Here is a 19,230-nt window from a genome sequence, read left to right as displayed (position 1 = left end):
GCATCCCTTGTTAATGATTTTTTTCCGTTTTTTCTTCCCACATGTTTTCCCTTTCACATTTCTCCCTGAAACTATCCCTTGCTGCAATGAGAAGTTCTAAATGTTGAATACCACAGCAAGTTAACTGTGATTGAAAAATAGGTGCTAAGACATCTATCAAGCCCATGACAAAAGACTTCCTTGTCAAAGTTTACACTTTCTCCGAATGTCTGAAAACTTTGCATTTTTTGAAGTTTGCTCAAAATATCAAGTTTATGCTGATAGTTCCCAGACAGCACTTGTTCCCTTAAAATAATCCAAAATTATCACTTGTCCCATGCTAATGACTGATTCTCTGTTCCCAAAAATCGTTTAGAGTCTTCAACAAGCAAAGAAGGAGAAAGATAAAGATTATAAAGAACAATTAGTTTAGCTTCACATGCTATCAAAATTGAAGAAATTGTGATCATTATGCGACCCGTGTTTGTTTTCACAGTTTGACATCGTCATTCCTAAAAAAGGTTATATTTCTATTTCAGGAAGACTGGCAAACAAATTTACTAAAGAGCAGTTCTTAGAAGGATTAATTACCTAACAGGTGTCTTTTGTCCGCTCACCACCATGCATGTTACTCAAGCTAGCTAACCATTCTTCCAAAGAAGACGTTTTATTTCCGCTTTGTGAACAGTGCGAGACTCTTATGCTAAACAAAAGTTCGTTGAACTTTAATTTGAAAAACAATATAAAAATCGCTCGATATAAGTACAACACTAACATAAATTCGTTCGTTCAGTGACCTAAGCTAATCCCGCAATTATCGGGAAAACGTTCACTCAAGAATTAATGTTTACATGCCCATCTATACGGAAAATAACGTAGCTGTTCCAGAAGAGAAGTTTTCTCGGTCCGAAAGTTGAAGCGTTCAATTCAAGGAAGAAGCTTTCCAGGGAAATGGAATCGACTCCAAGTCGGTGGCTATAATCCCGCAATTATGACATCTACACGGAAAATAAAGCACCTGCTCCAGTAGAGAAGTTTTCTCCTTCCTGAAAGTTGAGGAACTTGTAAAATGAAAAGATTACACCTTTGGAAAAACTAAGATATCGGCTCGTCCTTGATCATTAGATTATTGATCAGCTTTGTTCTCTACACGAGGAGCTGCGATTTGTATTTTATTTATTTATTTATTCATTTATCTATCTTATTTATTTATTTATCTTATTTATTAATGTTTTTTCGACCGTTAGCGTTAAATCTTCCATAACGATCAGCACTATTTTTCTCCACATGTTCGAAGTACTTATTAAGTAAGCATTCTGGTTAAGCGGTTTTAAGAAGATGCCTACGGTAAGTGAAAATACAGCTGCTGATATGCACGCACTTACTCCCAACTGTTAAATGCGAAAATGTATGGAAACTACTTAGGCGAATAGCAAGGTTAAGTAAAAATATGTTAAAAAACGTTTGCGCGTTGGCCAAATTTGAAAGAGAGTTATGAAATTTTATTTCACCACGCTTCACAAAGCATGCTTTACGAAGGGTTTTCAACACCCTAATGCTAATTTCATACCTTTCTATCGTTGTCGAATGAAACGACAAAAGCTTTTAACGATAATGCATTCAAAAGTCAATAATATTTATAATTTATAATCACTCTGCATCGTTTAAGACTATTGTGTTTTGCCCAACACGTCCGCTCATGTTCAGACTTGCAGCATCTTCCGAAGGAAGAATATTGTTGTATGTTTGTGGGACGGACAATACCTAGAAAAACTGACCAATTATAACTTCGACGCAAATCACTTTACCAGCCGTAGAAAATGAGCCAACGAAGAAGATAAGGAACAAGGACGGAACATCCCACGTGTAAAATGCTATTCCGTTGACCAATGGAATAAAACCTGCGAAATGCAATTTGTTTACAACCAGCGACGACTAACTTGGAGATATATTAGAAATAATACCAAGATAAAAACATTTTAGTCGTGTGTTGTTTGAATATTTAATAATACGTCAGTTTTTTACTAGAATTTTATGCTAAGGGAAATTTTGATTATTTTGGCAGGTTGTCAGGAAGTTAAAAAGTAGGCAAACAACTACAAAGCAGTTAGTTTCTTGAAATTTATCCGACATGATTCAGTTTTAACTTTGCCAAACGAACTGAGCCGCTCTTGAGACGGTTCCGCTACGTTGGGTAAAATTGAAATGCCAAATGTTAACTAAGATAACATTTTCATCTTTCTCCAAACAAAAAAAATATACTTGTATTTCGAATTTGCAATTCGAATGTCACACAGCTCTGAATTAACTGCGTGCTCTGGAGTATTGTTTTGACATGTTTCTTAATATGTTGTGTATTTTGGAGAGCTCACTAGAAAGCTAAGGAAGATAATTAAATATTATGACGTAGTGGATATAAAGATGTTTTGATTTGACTTCCTCCCCAGATGGCGATCAACTTTTTATTTTTGCAGCATGAAATTACACCTGTTCTAAAATTCCTAAAAATGCAATATTTTGCAAACAGACCATCTTGGTTTTTGTAGCTTCACTGAAAATTTACTCATCGTTATTTTACATATTAAATATTAAATGCGGTTTCCATTTTTAAATGTGTTTATATTGAATGATCTACTGACGTAGGCAAACAGACGTTAAAAATATTTTCATACCTTCATACCCACTAAATAGCCTAAGTTACTCTAAGGAGTACGTTTAATTTTCCAAATTTGTGCATCATTAGGAATAAAACATTCTATTTACTACGTTATACATATCGGTTTTAGCTTTTCGTTTTGGAAATTGCGGTCACTTTGACTTCCCGTTAGACAGTTTTCCACACAAGATTGGAAAAATGATCACGGCTTTGAAATTAATATCTATGTTACTTTCTTTTTTCCTAATGGTTCATGCTGAAGTTGGACGTTTTATAAATATAAGGCTTTATAGATATTGAATTCGTATCCGAGTACGCTTTGAGATCTTTGACGGAAAACATGTCCAAACATGCGTTTTAATGCCAGTCAAGAAATGTTTTTTTCCGGTGAAATGTTTTTCAAGGTGGAGCACGCATTAAGGCAAATAAAAATTTTAATGTGTTCTATATCTCAGCCTAGACCTACAATAACATGTATTCAGGCTAAAATAAGCATATATGCCAAGTTTGGATATACTATCAAAGGAAATGTTTTCCCACGAGCCAAAAGGGTGAAGGCAGTTTTTATAAAAGGTAAATAATAACAATACATCGAGTAAAAATATGAATTTTTCCCGAATCTGTAGGGGACAATAAGAAACAAGACACCGAAGCAGAGGTAATGTTTCAGCGATCACAAGCTTTCGACACTGTCACAGCGTCTTTCTCAAGTGAATATGGCGGGAATATATTTGTCATGTGAGCTTGAGTGAACCAAGTCACGTGCCAAAACATCTCTGTATAGGGCCGGAAGTTCAAATCGACTGTCTCGATTGGATTGGCACAGAATCTCCAAGGCCTCATAAATTCTTCTTCTGATCAAGTTGTTTTCTTCTCTTGCTATGACAGTCGACCTATTTTCCTCTAACTTGTGGTCTGTTTCCCTAAGGTGTTCTCCAAAGGCGGAAAGTGTCAATCTAGTAGTGTTAGAACGGTTCTTTAAACGGACCGTGCATGGGTAAAAGGGTCGGGCGGTTTCCTAGTATAGATCTTTTTACAATCAGCACACACTAATTTGTGGATGACGCCAAACTTCCTTCCATCGGTTGTGGGATCTTTAGAATGTACAAGCTGTGATCGGAGAGTATTGAAGGGAACATTGTAGGTGTTTGTACCGTGCAGCCAGGGAGCAGCGGGTACAGGTTAACAGCAACGCACCCCGACTGTCCCTCTCCCCCATGTACAAAGTGTATCGGAGAAAATCTCTCGCGCCTTCCGCAAGGCAAACATGTACTTTGACTCTTTCATGCTTGACTTTGCTCCAAGAAAGCCGTATTTATTACCGTTATTTTTTTATTTATTTATTTTTTTCTTTTGGCATGCAATGTGGCTAAATTGCACTAAATTTTGCTAGGAATACAATATTTTACATTTCATCTAGATTTTCCACTATTTTCCACAGTCTAATGAGCAACGTTTTACTTTAGCGCATGCGCATAAGCCATTATTTTGCTGATGCGTTGCGAGTTTTGTTCTGCCTCCTTTTCCTCCACTTTTTCTCTCTCTTTCTTTTTTCGCTATCTTCTACTCTTTACTTCCTTTCTATCAGCTGCAAAAGAATTTGTACTGACAAATGAGACATTGATCAATTATGGAGGTAATGGCCAATTTCACCAGCAATAGACCAATTTCGATATATTAAAATTCAGCCTAACACAACAGACCTCAGCACGATGTTCTGGGCAATAAACCTCACAAACTCTGTAGTTATTCCCTTGAGCCTCGTACTAGTACTGAGGTCTTGTTTTTGGCTGAATTTTAACATATCGAAATTGGTCTATTTTGCATTAATGATTGAACATTTGTTTTTCCAGTAGCTCTGTCAGCATTCAGTCGATTTTCAAAATGGACACACGTGTAGAAAGTTGTCTCTATTGAGTTTGTTGTTTATCAGAGCAATCTGCTGACGTAGAAATTGATGACGTCACAATTAGTTCTTTGTCTACCTTTCCAAATGTTGTCTGGGGACAACACTGGCCGCGAAAGGGTTAACTTGTAGTACGATTTTTATTCAATTACTTTTTTATTATTATTTTCAAATTTGTAACGATCTTTTTTTTTTTTCAGGTAAATATTACATTTCTAGATCATTTTAGCTCAGATCCTTCTAAGTCAGTTTTGATGATTTTCTGACTGTAAGAAAACAGGTACGCAATGCGCACAAGTGTATTGAGATCAGTGGTGGTTCTTGTAATCTGATTGGCTCTCAGTGGTGCGATTTAGTCACGAATCACATTAATTTTACCCTTAATCGCATCTTTTCCCAGCCCAAAACTAGAAACTAGTAGCACTTGAAAACGCGGGAGAAGCAAGTAAGATGCGTTCGCTTATACACATAGAGTCAAAGGAATTCACTACTCGATACAAAGGTGTCCAAGTAAAAAAGCTTATCCACACACACGCACATATCGCTGGGATATCTGTCAAGGAAGTTTTAAACCTTTAAAGGTGTTCATTAAAACCCTGGGACGTGTACACAGCGGCTTACTTCATATCCATTCACAGTTTTTGTGTACAACAGTTATGACTTCTCTCTGCTAGGGTTGGGGAATGCAATTAATATTGCGGCATAGTTCACAAGAATTCATCCAGCCGACCACAACACTGCAAATTGGTTTCATAAAACACAATAAAGCACCACCTTACTTTCTTGCTCGGATTGTTCAATGATAATTCGATTTTCTCTTTTTCAGAGTTATCGTCGTTGTTCCTGACATTTTCGCCGTAATGTACCAAGAATTGTCGAGGAAAAGGTTGTTGTTATTCATTGTGGTAGATGCAATAATAAAGTGTATTATCGTTTGTCTCACGATGTAGTCACTTGAGATGTAGATCGCGACGTTTCGACTACATCGTGAGACAAACGATAATACACTTTATTATGTACCAAGAATTATAACGCACGTGCCCAGACATTGTTCTGCTCATTTAACCTTTTGCTTAGCGACGTTCTCGCTGCCATTGCCGTCGCGGTTTTCTTGAGAAAACATCAGTTTAGTTTAGGTATCATCGACAATATCGAGAAAATATTTTCAGCTATAGCTAAGAAAGGCACTTCCTTAAGTGGTAGCAGTGTTAAATTGTTTTTAGGTTTCGACTCGTTGTTGTGTGTTTCTCTAGAATACTTCTGGTGAATGATCCTGTAGTGCTGGTCTCTCAAAAGAGATAAAATACCTCCACCTCACCAGGAGTGAAACGAAAACTTCCAGCTAGAATTGTTTTCTGGTCTTTTACTCCACTTGGACGATTGTACGAGAAACCAATCTGTGCATATGAATTAATATTACCATTTGCCTTGTCAGCAATGTAAATATCGTGCCCTCCACCAAATGTTGGACCGTAACTTGGATTCATGTTAATTGCTTGTGATGGGTTTTTCACCTTACTCTTAAATGGCCTTAATCCTTCTTTATTGCTTAAAGAATAAATAAAGGCCTTGTCAGTAGTGCGATATCCACCATGATGGCTGGAACTGGCATCTGTATCTCCTAAGGTATATAAAAGAAAGAAAAGGGAATGACTGCGAAATCGAAGTGTTCGCTCGGTCGTCTAAAAACGGCGCAATTGGTCAAAATACTCTTTTAATAGAGCTTTTCGTCTAGCGCGCTTAATTTTCACGGGCCAAACTGGCCATTTAGATATGGTATACCATAGCTTAACGTTTTCTTTAGAACCTCTTATTTGATGAGATTTTGGTATACTAGAAGAGTTAGGACTCTCTCAAATCAGTTGAAATTTGGCAGGTAAATTAAATTGCGATACTAGTATTTTTCAAATGGTCAAGAGGTAGACGAAACGTACTTACTTCAAAATGAATTTTAGCTCAGAGAAATGATTAAACCGAAAACCACAAGCTGTGAGAATATGAAATCCAGTCAAGTTTCCTTCTTTCTGTACCGGCTTGTTTAAAATGCAAATTTTGCATAAATTCCATATGCCAACTTGGTTGATTAAGTAGTATTTCGAACTTTCCTAGATTTCACAAAAAATATGAACTCCCTGGAACTTTTAACCCTCGGACGTACAAGCGAACTCGTACCCCTACCGTGGTACAAGGGGGAAGGGGGTAGGGGGGTGGTGAGGGGTGAATGGGACCTTCCCATTGGGTTTTCGAGCGAAATAAATTTCATTGACTTGATAGCCCTGAGCTTGCTCTACAAGATAAAAACAATTTTGTTGGTTATGATGTCTATGACGTCATATGACGTTCACTGACGTCATTTGAATCGACATCTTGGATCCGCCATCTTGGATTATTTTCTTAAAAGTCAAGAAATAACGGAAATAATTCATGAATTTGTACAATTTTATGAAGAAAACTGGAAGAAAAAAGTTGATTTTTGGCTAGGCCTACATGAGATTTGATGGCTGCAATAACATCGTCAAAAATGATGGACACGCAGTTGACATATCAAAATTTTCGCAGAGAATGAAAGAACAGCTACTGAAAGTTTAAGCTCCTTAGAGTAACTTGTATTTTCAAAACTTTGAAAAAAGCTTATGGGGGTGGCATCTACAACCCCTCTCCCCTTGTACGTCCTAGGGTTAAAGTATGTTTCTGAAAATAGTTCACCAAAAGGGTCTTTTTGACGTTATAAAGAAAATTCGAATTTTCCGACTTGCTATCAGATTCTCCATATTTAGAGGCAGTGGCTCTTAATGATGTAATTTGACGTCAAATGGCAGCATGACCAACAAAAAGTGTGCCATCATTCAAAGCAGGGCCAATGCTATCTATTGAAGGAAAACGATTTGGATATCCCATTACAACGAGAACCTGGAAGAGCCCAATCTCGATCGTTCCCGGGGCCTTTCCCTCAGAAACGCCCTGGGAACAAGTTTGAGGAGAGCCGGCCCTTGTACTCTTGTTGGGTATGTGTCTGCATGTACGTCTGAGGGCTGATTTAATATTTCGTTTCCTAGATCTAGTTCAACTTACCACAATAAACATACTCTCCGTTGTAGACACTGTCCAATGAACACCACAGGTAAGAAAAGTAACTTCCATCTGTGGTACAGTGGTGATAGGTCTTCCCCTCAAAGTTGAAAGGAAAGTAACAACATTTCCCTAGCGATGGACAAAGACTCCCTGTGAAAGTCAATGATGTTCATTATCTACCAAGGGCTGATTGAATATGGTAATGAATCGAAATCGAGCTGTTTTAATCTTCAGTGCAATGCTCTTTAAAGGGAAGTACAGTGGTGTCACAGAGTTAGTATGCCAAGAGACCATGATCTTCGATTCGTTAGATCATGGTCTTTTAGTATGGTGGACTCATTACCAAGTGGTCTGGGTTCGAACCCTGGCCAGGGGTATTCTGCTGTACCACTTTGCACTTGGAAAAATTTACCTCTCTCTGCCAGATGTATAAATAAGCACATCATATTTCCCTGTCTTATAATTTAATTTAAAAACAAAAACAAAAAAAACAGATTCCAACAAACCAACTAAAGTAACCAGCCACAGACATACAAACTGACTTAATGACTGACACACAGACAGATAGAGGGACTGACTGACAGACAGAAAGACACCCAGACAGAACAGTATGCGGTAAAGTACTTGAATGGAATAAGGAGGTAGCATGGTCATTTACCCCATGGAGCGTCTGTGTATCCTCCAAAGACGTACTGATTACTTTCTATGATTGTAACAGTATTTTTCTTTCCATCACAACGGCTGTGAAAGGTAAAAGCATCCCAGCCATGTAAGGAAGCGCGGTAACACAGCTTCCACTCAGAGTGATCCCCAACAGAGGGCCCAAGAAAATGCAGAAGATGAGTGACATAAGATGCATTTTTCGACAGTATTGTCGAGCTTATTGGGAGCTCTGAAATAGAAAGAGAAAGTTTAAAAGTAAGGTCGTGATGGGTTAATAATATCAAATAAAAATACAGTCCAACCTCTCCTCGAATATCCACCTCCAAAGCTGTAAATGCTTTTGCATTATGCACAGTTCACTTGCTCGCATGGAGAAAGAGAAATGCATATACATGTTATACCATAATACGGACTCTCATCTACCGCGACGGGGATCTTGTGCAACTGATGAATTTGAAGGATGACGCACTTGTAGTGGGTATTTTTTTTTTATTTATACACAAACTTGTTATATAACAACTTACTAGTTTCGCATATTTTCCTAGCGAAACCGACCTCACACTTGCAAAAGTAACCTTCGCGTGTACTTTCACATTCATCTCCGTTTTGGCATGGATTCTGCCCAGCGCAAAAATCTATGGCTTCACCGAGAAAACAAAACCAAAACGAGAAAGAATTAAGAAAAACATGTAAATGCAGCTTTAGTCACCAATCCCACTTTTTGGCCAACGGTATGAACGGCTAGGCAGAAATTTTAGCAGAGCGATCCGTCGGTGAGACAGAGGAAAAGTGAGTTCTCTCCAATATTTATAAACTTTCCTTTCTATTTACATCCACTGACAGAGCCTCAAAGCGTTACAGGTTTTCTTTACCCGCACAGACATGGCCATCCCAATGGCATCCGGCTTTACAAGTGCAAATGTATGGCCCAATAGTATTATTGCACACATTACAACTGTGAATTTTTTTTCCTTGCACTCGTCGATATCTCAGTAACAATATAAAATTAATACCCATATACAAAATAATCAAAAAAATATGTACAGTATTTTGAAATCTTGGAGGTTTTGCGTTACCGTCTTTGTTTATTATATAAATAATAGCAAAATAATATGTACAATGTTTCTACGTATTTCCAATAATAATAATAATAATAATAATAACAATAGTAATTTTAATAATAATAATAATAATAATAATATAAATTGAGGGTAGCACACAACAGTAATCACTGAAAACCAGTGGCCTTCATATAAATATTTACAGAATAAAATTAAAAATATAGAAAGATTATTCATAAATATGCAACGATAATATAAAAAACTAAGATATGAGACACACTAAAATATTAAAAAACAAAGCATTAGATTAAGTCTAAACTACGAAATTTAAATATTTAGGTGATAAAATGGTCCACTTCCTCATAACTGTTCATAAAATGTTTAAAATTACTGAGAAATACCTTCCGTCCTCAGTCTCCCGTTTTAATCGGGGGCAGACAAGGTTTAATTGAAAAACATTGACGGAAAAATGTCAAACAGCTGCGTGGCACTGGGTAAAGACTTGCATGAAAGTTATCAGTAAGAATAATCATGAATAAAAGTACCATATTTCGGGTAATGTTTCCAGACGTTTCGGGCTTGGCCCTTCGTCAGTGGAAAACCATGTTCGTCGAAATCAGTGCAACGTTTGCATAAAGGCTTAACTGACCATGCCAGCTCGTTCTTCCGTTCACGTCTGCATTTCTAACAAACATCTTGGTAAGATACGATGGACACTCCCCTAAAATTGACCTCCGGACAATAACACAGAGGAGGGTTGTAGAATTACTGCTCTCTATCCCAACCCATAAAGCCACCCGAGATGATGGCATTAGTGCCAAATTACTCAGAATTGCTGCACCTGCAATATTACCAACGCTGATTGTTTATCGTTCAAAAAATTATTTCTTACCAAGATCACATTGGTCACCTGTGAATCCAGAGGAACATAAACAGCGGAATCCTTTGCTGGTAAAACCCGTTTGACAGGTTCCGTTGTTCTGACAAAGAGCGTTACCACAAGCATTCTAAATTGACAAAAAAGCGCAATTAAATCGATGACATAAAATCTTCAGCTATTTTTAATCGTTACCACGCCCATTGAATTAGGTAAAATACACACACATACCCTTGTGGTTCTTTTTTTTCACAGTAACCATTGGACGTATTCAAAATAGCTTAAAAAACGCGTTTTTTTCTTTTGTTAAGAAGGTGAAGTGGTGTTTGAACATTATGTCATATCTTCGTCCACAAGTGGTTTAGTAAATCACTCCGTGCAAGAAGTGGATCAGCTAATTATATATTTATAGTTTTTTTTTTCTTTTTTAACAATGTCTCTTAAGATCGCCGAGAGCTTAAGCAAATGAGGACCGTGGCGATTGAACGAGCACGGACCAAAAAAAAAAAATGCGGTTTTTTTTATCATTATTATTCGTTTGCACGTCGTCTGGGATGACTTTCAAAAGTAGTTCGAAAGTTATTATTGAGCTATGTAATGACCAATTCGGAGATCCAGCTGTTATATGTCCCAGGAACCCTACGGGGCATTAGGCGTCAAATAAAAGCGTAAAATTTTAATTGTGCCGGTTTCAGATGTTGTCTTTTCTTCTATTAAAATATACTAGAAATTCGAAATTCACGAGCAATTCTCTATGTTAAAATAGAGTAGAAAGTCTTTGAAGGCTCTTTTTCTTGAGCCAAAAAAGTTACTGTACAGTCGGAGCCCTTCATTTAGCACTTTCGTCTTCCCCTCCCCTCCCGGCACATCAACTAGTCAAATATGCGAGGGTATTCGCGTGGAAGGTAGACGACGTTGTCTGTTGAATGTTGATTACTACTTCAATTGACAAATGTTGCAAAAACATTCTTCCGTTTTAAATGTCGACATTTCATTTAAATGCAGAGGGAGACCGGACATGCAAAATTCTGACGTCCTACATACAATTGTTCCATGGTACACGTAGCCTTCTGTTTTCACCAGGTCGTTCTCGTGTTCTTTATGAGTTGCATTGTTTAAGTCACAGTTGTGTGTTCCAGTATATTCAAAATTAACGCTGACACAGTCGTGTAGTTGTGTTCTAGGTAGCATTGCAGTTCACAAAAAAGCCTGGTCCAAAACTTTGATGGTTCTTATCACGTGATTAATCAATCGTTCCCCATAGAAGAAATAAGAGCCTGGAAACACCAATTCACGGCATTGATCTGAGAGGTTCAAATAATCTCACATTAGCTCTTTGCTGTTAGCCTACCATTACTGATAATATGTATGGATAATCAAAACTTAATTAAAGTTAATCAGAAACCCATGACCAGGAACCTCAATCTCACATACTAACCTTGGATTTAACCCTTTCCCGCGCCCTGTCTTTAAAACGAACAATTAGAATGCAATTATAACAATATTCCATTGTTGTCAGGCAAGCCGTATTCGCGCTTTTTAAATAACAATAGAAAGAAGGTTGGCTAATATAAGAGACCAATTTCGTAGATAACACCGGGGGGACAGAAGTTGATGTAAGAGTTCGCATCAGCAAGGCGATAGCAGCTTTCCAACAGCGGAAGAATGTCTTGAGATCATCACTTCTCGGCACCAGCACTAAAATCAGGATCTTTAACACCATCGTGAAACCTGTATTGCTCTAGGGAGCCGAAACCTGGAGAACCACCGTCGCCACTATGAAAAGAATCCAGACTTTCATTAACACCTGCCTCAGAAGGATTCTTAAGATACGCTGGCCAGACATCATCAGCAACCAAGATCTGTGGAAACGAAAGAGACGGCCACACCCTTCGGAAGTCCTCATCTAACAGCACAAGGCAAGCCGTCACCTGGAACCCTCAGGGGAAAAGGAAGAGGGACCGACCAAGAAACTCGAGGCGCCGTGACCTAGAGGCAGACATGAGGAGAAATGGCTACACGTGGGGAGAACTGCAACGACTGGCCCAGGACCGTGATGACTGGAGGGTGCTCATTAGTGGCCTTTGCCCCAGACGGGGCTACAGGCGAGATGATGATGATGAAAATTCAAACTAAAACAATAAACATCAGTACGAGGCTCTGGGGAATAACTTTAGAGTTTGTGGGGTTTATTCCCCAGAGCCTCGTGTTGAGGTCTATTGTTTTAGGCTGAAATTTAATATATCGAAATTGTTCTATTCGAAGCAAACTTCAATGTTGTTTCTTCGTGCGAAGTTCTTCTTTAGAGAGCAATGACGGGGGAGGTTGTGACCCAAGTACTGCTGGGTGTTGTCAAGTAGTTTTGCGCTTCTTGGTAATCCTCGCGTATTCTTATCGCCACCATCCGAGATCGCATAACATAGTTCTCAATCTCTGTTTTCACCTTGAGAACGACCTTCTCCAAAGAATCCAAAGAGCTCTAAAGCTTTTCTTAATTAATAAGCTATTTTATCAGACTAATCGAACAACATACGGCTCCCGATCGCGATCGCGAGCACGATTCGATGTTTAATTTAAACATTTGACAACTCCAAGATCAGGAAAAATGTTTATTCAACCTCAAACAAGTTCTCTGGGCTGTAAAAAGGGAAGGAATACCCCTAAATGTTCAATAAAACAGACGAAGGACACGAGAATATGCGTCGACATCGCAGGCTATTTTTAACCGTAAAATTGAGCCCAGGTGGTCCGCGACGAAAACAGTATTGCTCGCGGGAAATGCTGTTTCATAAATAGAAAGATACGGGAAAGGGTTAATTGAATCAAGGGTATAATTCATATGGAGACTCTGGAGTTATGGGTTCCTGTGAGTTAATTTAACGTCATTCCCGTTAAAAAAGAAGCCAACGTAACTATTGTCCAATAACCAGTAACCAGTACCCATTATCGAGTAGAGAAAAGAAAATAACGGTGGAGATGTTAATTTATAGCGTGAAAGGTGTAAGAATAACGGGCTAATTTAATAGCGGAGCGCCGGCGGCCCGAAGGGCCGCCAAGCGGAGCCCCATAATCATATGGGAAACAAAAGGAAATCCATGAATGAATTTTCTCATGGTTTTCATGGCTAGCGGTATTGCTCGTGGGCGCGTACGCACGACGACAACGACGACGACGACGACGGCGACGGCGACGGCGGAGTTGCCCAACATGGCGGCCATACTCCAGCTAATAGGTCGACAGAGACATGCACCCTCGGTCTCTAGCAGAAGAATGCCATTTTTCTTGGCGGGATTTTTAAAGAAAAGAAAACGCATTTCTATTTGTTATGTCGACAAATGATAGCGGAGGTTGATCTAATGTTTTTAAGATAGGGTTGCACTGAAGGAATTAAAAAGAAAGCAAGAATTAACAGGCAAAGAAGTAGCGAAGAAGATCGCGAAAAAGAGCGGGCCAGCGCTGGGGAAGGAGGCGAAACAGTACTGAACAATGGCGTGAATTATAGCGAGTCAAGGGCTAGAGAAAGGAAGTGAAATAATACCGAACAATGCCGTTAACCAAAGCTAACGAGGGCCATAGATAGGATGTGAAAGTACTCAGAAGACTGCAGTGCCAAGTTTTTTAAAATTCGCGCGTTGTGACGCTGTGCAGCCGTGCAAGAAAAGTCACATGATTTGGTCAGGTGATGAACAAGAGAAATCAAACATGTCCGAGTGTTACAAGACAGTAAACACAGCGGGAAAAAGTGGTTGATTCGTTGATCTGTCAAAAAGATTAGTTCAGTTCAGTCTTCACAACTTCTGCTGCAAGTTCCTGCCTGGAAGATTTACACTGGCCGAACTGATGTTGCTAACTTGCGGTAAGTGACTTGTGCTGTTGCGTTTGCTATGAAAATTAACAAGTTGCCTCAGCGATATAAGCTTATTTTCAATTGGAATCCTTTGAAAGTCTTCCTTATTTGAAGCCATGTTGTGAGACAATTTATAAATTGCATCGTTTTAATTTCTCTCATCTCTAAACAATAGCAAGTGAATCGCTTTGTGGAGGTTGTTGTAAGTTGTAAACAAATTAAGCTTTCTGTCGATTTTCGTCGTCAACCTAAGCTTATAACCTCACGTCTAAAAATAAGCTTAACCAAAACCGTATTTGTAAACACGGCCGGGCGAGTTTTGAAGTTTTCTCTGTGTTAGTTGGCACAGCCGCCTCGTAGACAGCTAGAATTTCTTCTTCTGTTGTTGAAAACCAAGAAAGGTGTACAAACAGGATTTGCTAAATTTACTTTCAACGTTCCTATGGGAAGATTTGCATATTGTGATTACAAAGTATGCAGATTTCCTCGTTTTGTTAGTTCAGTTTATTCGGTTTGGCGAAATGCTTGGGTGAATTCCCAGGTTAATTTGGCTGAAGACTGGCAAAGCTACCGCCGATAAAATGACTGCAAAGCTAAATTAAGCCTTCGGCAAAAATGCACACTGTAATATTCAAATTTAAGCGTGAATAATGATTAAACTTTTAACACTGCAAGGTTAAACGATTTTCTTTATCCTCTCTTTCATTCGGTTACCTTTCAATGAGAAGGATTTGCTTTTGATACTCAGATGAAGTGATATGCATAATTATTGTGTTTATAATGTAGATTTCCTCGTTTTATTTTGTTGTCTGTCCAATTAGTTCGGTTTGGTGAAATGCTTATATAGTCCAAATGTCGAGTAGACGATTGTGCATGTAAATCCTGTGTGCAAATAAAGCTCTACTTTCATTTTGATTTACTATTTCATTTTATTAGTGCCACTGCTTTTGGTTGGGGGTACATGGGTTATTCCCCAAATATGCAGTATTTACACTTAATATGGAAATGTCCCTCAAAAGTGAGATAGTACTAATGGAAAAAAAAAAAATGCGAAGAGCTTTACTCGGTAAATTGAACAGTGTAAATGACATTTACATACTTAGAAAAAATTTAGGGAGTAGAAGTTCTTGCCCTGACCATTTCTCGGTAATAGAAATAAGTTTTACATACATACATACATACACAATTTAGTTGGTGAGAGCGCTCTCCTCTCTCCACACACACACACTCTCTCTCTGCTCTTTTCTTCACACTAATTTTGTTATTAACTACATTGTAACTCATTAACCGAATGTCACTCACTGTTTTCTTTGTTGTGCATGCATACTTTTTTTGCTCGTCAAAGAAAGTTTCAGTTTCTTCCTGGCAGTTTCCTTTGTCCTGTCCAGTACCAATTCCTTTGTAATATAATTTTGTGAATTCTCTATTCTCCTTAAATTTTATCTTGTCAGGGTGATAGAATGCACTCTCAGAGTGTTCAATCATTGTTTTCAGTCGCTACAATTTTCAGGAAAAAAGCAATAGTTTTCTTAATTTCCTTTTACTTTGTGTTAGGACCTTTTAGCATGCTCGTAATTGACCCATGGGCATAATTTTGAATAAAGTAAAGAATTAGATCTGTTTTAGTGTTAAGTATTTTTAAATTATTATGAATTACATGTAGGCATTTCTTTTTAGTTTTTAGTTTTTATTTTAGTCACATGTGATGTTTTATGATTTTACCGACGTATACCATGTAAATGTAAATAATACACTAGAATTAGCCCATCAGAGTGTGCATTATATCAGCTTTAAACACAAACCATATGTAATAAGTGCATGTAAATGATATTTTTATGACAGAGAACTGGACAGGGCAAGAACTTCTCTTTCTTTTGTAAATTTATACATTCATTCCTCTCATTGCTGTCAAAATGTCTTAGGAACCTTCATTTTTGATAGTCCATTATTTTCCACCATGCCTAGCACAGAAGCTCACAAAATCCTAACTAATAACCAACATGTGTGTATCTCTGGCCTTTGCTGTGTACTACGTGTATATTCTGTTATCCTGTCTTAACTGCCAGAAACAATTTTGACAGAGCTGTTTCAACAGTTTCACTTAAATTAATTCCCAGTAACAGCGCTACATGTGGCAGTGTTATTGGGTATGAACTTTATGGAGGGTTTAAATTTTTATTTTTTTATGATTACAGGAGACAACAAAATATACATGTGTATACATAACCTGATGTTGGTGTTGGTTGCGAATCGTAGTTCATAATAGTCATCCTATTACAGGTAAGGGGGAAAAGTTCTGAGAGTTTAGAACATCTCTTCCCCCAGCACACCTTCTGTCTACAGGTGCAATTATTGAGAGGTTATATATATATACGAAGAGTAATGTAAAGTTATAAACTTAACATTAAAATCTGACATTTGAATGCCTCCTTTGCTAAAATTAGTCACGATTTAATTGTTATCACTCCCTGTGAATTCATAGAGATTTCAGAGGCAAATTATCACCTAATGTGGAAGTCCTGTCTTCAAGTTAGGGAAAATGACATAAAAAAAGTTACAGTGAAAGTAAAGAGAATTGTGAATGTTGATGTGGTGTACTTTGTACATCATGTAAAGGTATTTGGTGAGTGCCAAAGGCATAACATTTCATGCATTGCTTTTTCAGGACAAATTATATAACAGTGATGTTTTAAGGTGTGATCACAAAAATAGTGAGTACAATGTCCAGGCAGTACCAGTTTATGGAAGGCATATGCAGACAGTAAGAGGAACTGTAAGCATTATCGGGTAAGTTTGTTTTATGCTTTTGACTTCTTGTACTTGGATTTTTTGTCATTTCATCACAAGAATAGGTGATGAAAGATGCAATAGTTGTTGCAGTTTATTTTTGAAGGCAAACTTATAAGTCTGCCTATGCTGGATAACAGCCATGCGTAAACTGAATGTAAAGCAAACACTCTGTTAAAGGTGGGGCAACCCTAAAACCCAGAAACTGGAAGCCAGAATCCAGAATGAAAAACTAGAATCCAGTAACCGGAAACCAGAATCCACAAATCGAAGAAAACAAGTTCTTCAAATACTCGAAAATTGTTTTGCTTAGGTTTTTGCCTGTAAAAAATAAGCGGCCAAGTAAAAAGGACCTCAAACTGACACAAAAGTTCCCCATCTGTCGAAATTCGTGCAACCGTTATTTCGAGTAAGGGTTATAATTATGAGAATCTTAGTAAACTGCTTCATAATTTAATTCTAAGCACCCTGAGAGCATCTAAAATAAGCTTGCTGGCAATTAACTGCACGGCCATGGGCCGAGCGCGGTTCGTGTTCTACCAGTGTTTTTTTTTTTTTTTGTGGTCGGTGACCAGACCCAAACTTCCTCTCAGCCAAATTTTGAATCACGCAACCTGTGATGTTTATTCGCCATAAGCTGTTGAAACATTAATACAAGGACAATGTTACGGATATTGTTTTCTTTATTTGTGTATAATATATATTTTCTTCTGGTTTTATCAAAGCGTTGGATTCAAAGGGAAATAATAAATACGCTAAAAACGCTAAAAAAGGGTATTACGTCAGCCATGGAATGCGCTGACATTGCAGCTTTCATTTTCGCTACATGGCAAATACACTGTAAGGTCATGTTTACTTTGCAAGTTTATTTTGCCAGAAGCGATGGTCAGTAATTTATGTGCAATTTTGTGAGTATTTCTTGTGGGTTTCGGCAAATGAAGCGAATTCTTTGGCTGTTTCATCGCAGCGAGTTAAGAGATTTGAAGAAAAATTAAGTATTTGCCAAGGTAAACAAGAGCTTGCCAGAACTTGCAATGTTTAAGTCAGTGCTAGGAGAAAAAACACAACCGTTCCAAAATTAGCTGTGGATAACGTAAACCCCCCTGATTGTGTGACTTGCGTGACCACTTCAAAGCGCAAGCAAATTAAATTTTGACGTTTCAGGAAGAAAGCTGTTTATTAAAAGCATTATTAATAGCGTGATACTCGTTTCCTTTTGTATCATTCATGGGCATGTCCCGAGCAAACTTCCAGATTAAGACCATTACATCATCATAGATTTCGCAAAGGCTAAGACTTATGGTGCAATAAGATATGACACAGTTTGTGTTGATCAAGTGATGTGTTTACAGTAATCAATGAATCATCAAGGACTGCTCTGGAATGTGCACTGCGTTGTGACTGTAGTATTAACAAAACAGTTAAATTTTAAAAGCGTGGTTATAAGATTTAAAAGATCTTCTTGCCATTTTGTTTAATAAGTGATCTGCAATTTACCGGAGGTATAAATTTACCCTTTATGTCTAGTAGATACTGAACAAGATAGAAAATGTCATAGAGAACAGGATGTCTGTCAGTGGCAGCCCCCTGTACATTGACGGTCACGCCCCCCACTTTCGAAGTTCAAAGGCTAACCTGGCTCATCTTAATATAATATTTGATTTGTCCAACAGATACCAAACTAGTTCTGGATCAACACTATTTCCACAATGATACTGTGACAAATCAGCATTTCATATTCTTGGCGGCCATCATATTAAAACAATTTATAGAAATGTTGCACACTTACCTCTGTCTGCTTCTCACTTGCTAACAGATCGGACCACATGTTGTTAAAAGATGCTTAAAGACTGCCAGAAACTCACCAAAATAGCTTGTTGTTATTGTGCTACTCACCAGTCTTCTCATAGCAATTTGATCTAGACAAGAACTGCACTCTCACCAGAGCCAGATTGAACAAAAGATGGGTAACTAAGCCTTTGAGCAGGCTCTTGTGTTTGGGCCGGGGGCATGAGCGGTAAAGCTGCATGAAGGCACTTGCTGACATGCCAATGCAGAAAAACACTAGACACTTATTTAGCCTGCTCAGGCACTAGAGACAGATAGTAGAGCCTGCTCGCAGGCTATGAGTAACTCTATCCACCTGAAAAATCACTAACCCTGACTGGAAAGTGATTACCCAATGGATAGCTTTATCCAGCTTTTGAACAATTGGGCCAGATGTATAGCTAAGGGTTGTTCAGAACTAGTCAAAATTTTTTTAGCAATTACAGTTTGTAGCTGAAGTAAAGCCAAGAAAGTAAATAACAGCAAAATAGTTTTTCCCCATATTTATTTATTAGACATTGCTGAAGTGAATTATTTCTATCATCATTCATAATA

General features: G+C 38.0%; 1 long non-coding RNA gene and 1 pseudogene across 2 annotated transcripts; one reads left to right on the top strand and one right to left on the bottom strand.

The window, feature by feature from the left end:
- Window positions 1-4,678: 4,678 nt before the first annotated feature.
- LOC149104603 (uncharacterized) lies at window positions 4,679-13,158 on the bottom strand (annotated as a pseudogene). The gene is made up of 8 exons (XR_016201407.1): window positions 13,123-13,158; window positions 11,898-12,076; window positions 11,259-11,423; window positions 10,230-10,344; window positions 8,801-8,917; window positions 8,272-8,505; window positions 7,614-7,763; window positions 4,679-6,162 (listed from the first exon to the last, which is right to left on the bottom strand). The product of XR_016201407.1 is annotated as an uncharacterized LOC149104603 (transcript).
- A 106-nt stretch (window positions 13,159-13,264) lies between these two features.
- LOC149104602 (uncharacterized) lies at window positions 13,265-16,842 on the top strand. The gene is made up of 3 exons (XR_016201261.1): window positions 13,265-14,070; window positions 16,257-16,341; window positions 16,727-16,842. It is a non-coding gene; the product is annotated as an uncharacterized LOC149104602 (long non-coding RNA).
- The last annotated feature ends 2,388 nt before the right edge of the window (window positions 16,843-19,230 follow it).

This window comes from Orbicella faveolata, unplaced genomic scaffold, assembly GCF_042242905.1.
Source record: "Orbicella faveolata isolate gen_17 unplaced genomic scaffold, um_ofav_v1 contig_34, whole genome shotgun sequence".
Classification (NCBI taxonomy): domain Eukaryota; kingdom Metazoa; phylum Cnidaria; class Anthozoa; order Scleractinia; family Merulinidae; genus Orbicella; species Orbicella faveolata.
This window is presented reverse-complemented; position numbering and strand designations above follow the sequence as displayed.